The sequence below is a fragment of the Gigantopelta aegis genome, chromosome 9 (genome assembly GCF_016097555.1).
Source record: "Gigantopelta aegis isolate Gae_Host chromosome 9, Gae_host_genome, whole genome shotgun sequence".
NCBI classification, from domain to species: Eukaryota; Metazoa; Mollusca; class Gastropoda; order Neomphalida; family Peltospiridae; genus Gigantopelta; species Gigantopelta aegis.
This window is the reverse complement of record NC_054707.1, coordinates 84,410,877-84,416,876: the sequence shown is the minus strand read 5'-3', so window position 1 is coordinate 84,416,876 and position 6,000 is coordinate 84,410,877.

Here is a 6,000-nt window from a genome sequence, read left to right as displayed (position 1 = left end):
GTATTAGTTTTAAGGATGGCCCTCGAGAACGTTTTGTCTCGCAGTCCCACGTTCTTTGCTTTCAAGCTACAGTAAAACTACATTAGCTAGCTACACGCTCACAACAGTTCATTTGATACCAATTTTTAAGTACTCTGTCTAAAACATTTCCAGCAATTCACAAATGACACATCATTTCTAGAGATGACTAAAATGTTTATGGTCATATTCTTTAAGCCAAAACATACATATGTGCTGGCAGAGACAATCACACATATACACGCGCGCGTGCGCACACACACACACACACACACACACACACACACACGTACGTACACATGTCATACACTTTCTGGTCCTTAGACGACAGGAACATCTGTGGGACAGGTTAACTATTTATTTTTCAGAAACATTTTCAATGATTTCTAATGAGATTATCAAACAGGCAGTTGCTAATTTAGGCAAACAACTAGTTCTGGATAAAATAACGATGATTCAAAATGATATATATTCACTGTTTATTTCAAGGAACAATCACCAGGGTATAATAAGGTGGTGGAAACATACTTGATCCGAAAACCCAACACTCACACGAGCTGCATTTAAGCGTATGGCAATGTAATGACGTGCTATAATTTTCACAATCTTCAATTTCAACGACTATGAAGTGATTTGTATGTCGATGATGTCTAAAAAATAATACCACACCAAGTTGATGACGCAATCAAAATTGGTAGGAGGGATCCAATTCGAACAGATACGCTAGCAGAGGAGGGGGATTTCAAATGCCCCAAGATGAGCCACAAATCACATATGAGGAGATGAAGGGTTCAGGAAAGCGCCCATGAAAGAGGGTTTTATTTTGTTGGTTTTTTTGTTGTTTTTGAAATGATTTATTGTCCCCAGATCACTGGCAATGTCAAGGTTTCCCATGCAAGAGGTGATGGCTACAACACCAGACTATAACAAGGACAGCTACTACAAATGTTCCAGTGAAGACCAGGCGATGAACTGCCCACTGTAGATCCAACTGCCACATGTATACATGTGTATCATTTTCTGCAATATTGACCCACCTACCAGGGTCAGATAAACCCCTGATGGAGCAACTAATCGTCTCAGGGAGAACCTGTGATAAAAAGCCATGTGTCCGAGCTACTGGGGGTCTCAATCTCAGCATTTGGAGGAGATTGAAGAGGAGGAGAAGTGCAACAACAATCTGAATGACTAAACCATTATCCACGATAATGACAGTAGCTCTGCACAATACAGAGTCTTATGGGCATTTGACTAAATGGTAATTTATTCCACGAATCTCTATTTAGTGCCTCGTCTATAGCAGGACAGCCACTCCCGAGGAGATCGTTTACTGGGCCCTTTTCCACGAAACCATGTTAGCGCTAAGATCAGTTGAAGTACATACATAACTACCATCATAGAACGGTGTCCTGGACCATATATCCTTCCTGCATTGCTACAATCAGGATAGGAGTACCACTTAAAACTAGTTTCCTAAATCAAAACAAGTACAGGACAGATCTTGTTGGAATACATATAGCTGTGATGATGTGCACTTATGAATCACTGTCAAAACAGACACTGTAATAGCCAGAAATGGATACACAAAATTTCATTGTATATTCAAGGAAGGGTAAATATTCTTGTAATGCCAATTCCTCGATTCCCTGGTTTCTAGCCAAGACACAAAGTGGCTATTGTCTTGATCACGCGACTACCGTTACCATGCGTATGACCATACAGTAGCTACTTTTTATCTCCTTTGACTGCATGTCGTTATGGTGCTAAATATGTGAATTACAATTGCCGTTGGGACAAAATACAGTACTATTATACCAGAAACAGATGAACAATTTTGTATTCATTGAATAAAGCAAAATTGTGCAAATGTTGATGTTTGTTACCATTGGATTGTATTAAAACACACAAAAACAAACGAAAACTTCATTTACAAACTCCCCACAACCCTAAACTGGCCACACGTGTATCGTCAGATGTTATATAGATTATTTAAGCTCTTTAGTCTGATCATTTTAACATCTTGTTTGTGAAGATTAACCCAGAAATAAGAGTTTTATTATTCATTTTAGATTAATGAGGAATTCATAATGACCGCCATATTTAATGACGTCATTATCACGTCCTGCCAAAAATTGAAGATTGGCACCAACAATTTTCTTCATCTGTGAGGTATAATAAACTGATTAAAAAAAAAATTCCCGCGGGAGCCCACAAGGCAGTAGACTACTGAATGAATGCAGTGTTTTATTTGTCAATACATAGAAGGGCGTTATCTGCGCCCTGCCACAGTTCTGTGCCGCCCTGCTGTTTGCTGCCATCATTAGTAATGTATTACCCTGATTATCGTCGCCCTGCCATAATTCTTTGCCGCACAAAAAAAAGAGTAATAAAATGGGGAAAAAATCTTGCTTTCCCCTCAAAGTGTATAGTGTTATCACTGGTCTGAATTCCCAATTAACAAACGCTTGACAATACATATTCGGTCACAGGTGTGAAAGTCTACCAACGGTACCGTGACATGATTTCTTTTCTTTTCTTAGTCGTTACGACTGCAGACGAGCAGGCAGCTAGTCGTAACAAATTGGACTCCATAGACAGTTATCCCACACTGTCATAGCCACAGACACAAATGACGTAACTAAACACTCGTGTGAAACAGGCCCGTAGCCAATGGGGGATTGGGGAGGGGGATCGGTAGACCCCCCCCCACCCCACCCCCCCCCCCCCCCCCCCACCCCCCGATCGATGGCTTTTTTCAATATGTTGCATGTTCAATATGTTCCAGGTTCTATATGTTTATTTATTTTTATTTTTTTTATTTATTTGTCTGTTACTTTCATTCTTTCTTACATTATTTCTTCAATAATAGTTGGGTTTTTAAAATTAGTTCATTCATTTTAATTTTTATTTGTGAATGGTATCAAATGGTATAAATATTACAAACAATACAAAAAAAAATAACAGTGATCAGACAAATGATTATTAGTTCGGACTTAGAGCAATAATTTTAAATATATATTTAATATATTTATAAAATTATACCTATGGTTATGGGTGTACGTTTTTGTCAATGCTCCAAATATGAGAATAATCAATCTGGTTTTGTAAACTGATCCCCCACAACCCGAATTTTGTTTTCAAAAATGGTTAGTAAATTAAAAAGAATCATGAATAATAATAATTTATCCTGCGTACACACGCTCATAAATTTCAAAAATGATTTAACAAATAATTCAAAATAATTCATTTTGTTTTTCAATTAGTGAAGTTGGTATGATTGTGAAAAAAAACCCACATTTTCATGTTGGCAACTTCATTTCACTACGAGTGCATATTTGTTGAAATGTAAGCATGATTGTAATCATGATTACTGGACAATGTAATAGCAATCGTAATTTTCTTGTAATCGTAATAAAACTAGTAATAAGAAACTTCGAAAACTCAAACTTCGAAAACTCGAATACTTAGATCTCTCAAAGTAAGTGTTTGGTCCCAAACAAAGATGTCTAATAGACATTGTACTTCCAAAAGGAATTTACCGTATGCGTCGAAAGATGTCAGCAGCAGTAGTTGAGGTCAGTTTGAGAGGGGGCAGTGCAGCGCACGTTTCTTACAATATCAAATGAAATCCAGTTTTAATTTTGAGGTGTGCTGTATGAATTTTGAAATTCCGTCGTCCCCTTCAAGTTGGAGTAACTGTAACAAACTCCCTAAGAACAATAACAGGGGAATGTATGTGTGGGTGTCTGCATGGTGGACATAGCGTGTATGTCCACCATGTGCAAGTATGCAAGCATGGACCCGACGTCGGACACAGTTTGTTAAGCGCCCAATGATGACATCAGGTATTGCCCTCCACTCCTGCCTCAGTGCCTGTACCAACTGATCCCTGTTCAGTGGAGGGTTAGGACGACGTCGAATTCGCTGGCCAAGATGATCCCACAAATGTTCTATCGGTGACAGGTCAGGTGAACGGGCTGGCCATGGCAAAACATTGACGTTGTTTGCTGCGAAGAACTGTTGCACCACACGAACTACAGTTGAAAAAGTTCATGGAAAATTGTTAATAAATAAATTATACCATTTCTTCCAATATTTTTCAAAATATTCGTATTCACAGTTTTTAAGCAGAATACACCTTTGAATTTCTAATTTATTCAACTTTTCTTTTCGGATTTTTATAGAAAAAATATAATATTTACTACTCAAAAGAATTTAAGGGTCAAAAATGTATAACCAAATAAGTTTCAGAGTGTATTAGATTGATGATGTAAACTACACCAAAAATTTAATTTATTGTTCCATATTTACAAAAAAACACAAATAAACGTCACTGTATACAAGAAAGTCACATGACATGCTGTCAAAGTTGAAGGTTGTCAAACATGGATTTTACACATTAGAACATTCGTTTAATAGTGTGTGAATCCACCCCTGGCGCGAATACACTCGACACATCGTTGCCTCATGCTGTTGATCAGACGTCTGAAGAACTCTTGGGGAATGACCTGCCACTCTGTCATAAGAAGTTGACTCAGATCATGAAGGTTGGCCGGAGGGGCATGGTTATCCCGAACTCTCCTGCCTAATTCGTCCCAGGCGTTCCCTATTGGGGCCAAGTCAGGCGAATATGCTGGCCAAACCATCCTGGCGATACCTTGTTGTCTGAGAAAGTCCGTTACCACCCTGGCGCGGTGGGGTCTGGCATTGTCATCCTGCAGAATTGCCCCGCCGCCAATCTGCTGAAGGCCTGGGAGAACCAACGGCCGGATAATCTCATTCAGATAGCGGATTCCATTCAGATTGCCATCCACCACATAGAGGGGGGTCCTGTGGTGGATAGAGATGCCGCCCCTCACCATGACGCTGCCTCCACCGAACCGATGACGTTGTCTAACGTTAACGTCAGCGAAGCGCTCCCCAGGACGTCTGTAGACACGAACCCGACCGTCGTTGAACTGGAGACTAAACCTGGACTCATCAGTGAACATCACTCGACCCACTGAACACGTTGCCACCGCAGATGAAGTGTGCACCAGTGACGTCTGGCCGTTCTGTGACGTGGTAGGAGTGGTGGTCGAACAGCCTGGCGACGGCAGCGTAGATTATTGGCTCTCAGACGATTGCGTATGGTTTGATCAGACATTCGAGTTCCAGTCGCAGTCCGCAGATTGTCACGTAATCGGCGTGCAGTGGTTGTGCGTTGACGTAGAGCCATATTGGTGATGTAGCGGTCCTCTCTATTTGTAGTGCTTCGGGGTCTTCCCGAATGTGGACGATTTCGAACAGAATTCGTTGCTTGGTACCGTTGCCACAGTCGGCCAACGACACTCTGACTGACACCAAGTTTCAGAGCAACATTTCTTTGCGTATTGCCATCCTGAAGCCAAGCAATAGCCCTTCCTCGATCTTCGATAGTCAGTTGACGTCGTACCATTGTCGAATTTGGAGTGTGCACCGAACACGAACGCAAGCTCCAATTATACGGAAATTCAGCATTGGGAACATGGAATACACATGCAAAGCGTGCAAATGAAGCGCTTTGTAAAAAAGCAAGTTATGGGCACTTAGCAGACCTTTCGCTTTCGCCCTAATTTACGTGCAAATGTAAACATGTTTTCGCCATTAGAACTAGTCGACAGTGTCAATGACAGTGGATTTTAATTCATTTATGGGTTGCTTAGACCCACTTTCGTCAAAATGGAACAATACCATGCGTGACATTATGGTCTAGCTAATATAATTGACATTCAGAAAATAATGTCGAAAATATCGTCTGACCCTTAAATTCTTTTGAGTAGTATATATATTAATAATCATCCGATTTACTACACTGCTATTTGCTTCATTATGTAAACCTAAGATAACGATATGTTTATCAAAAGTAATATGTTCACCCAAAGTATTTGTTATCCAATTTGCAATAGATTTCCATAGTTCTTTAACAAAATGATAATCATAAAATAAGTGTTCCATTGTCTC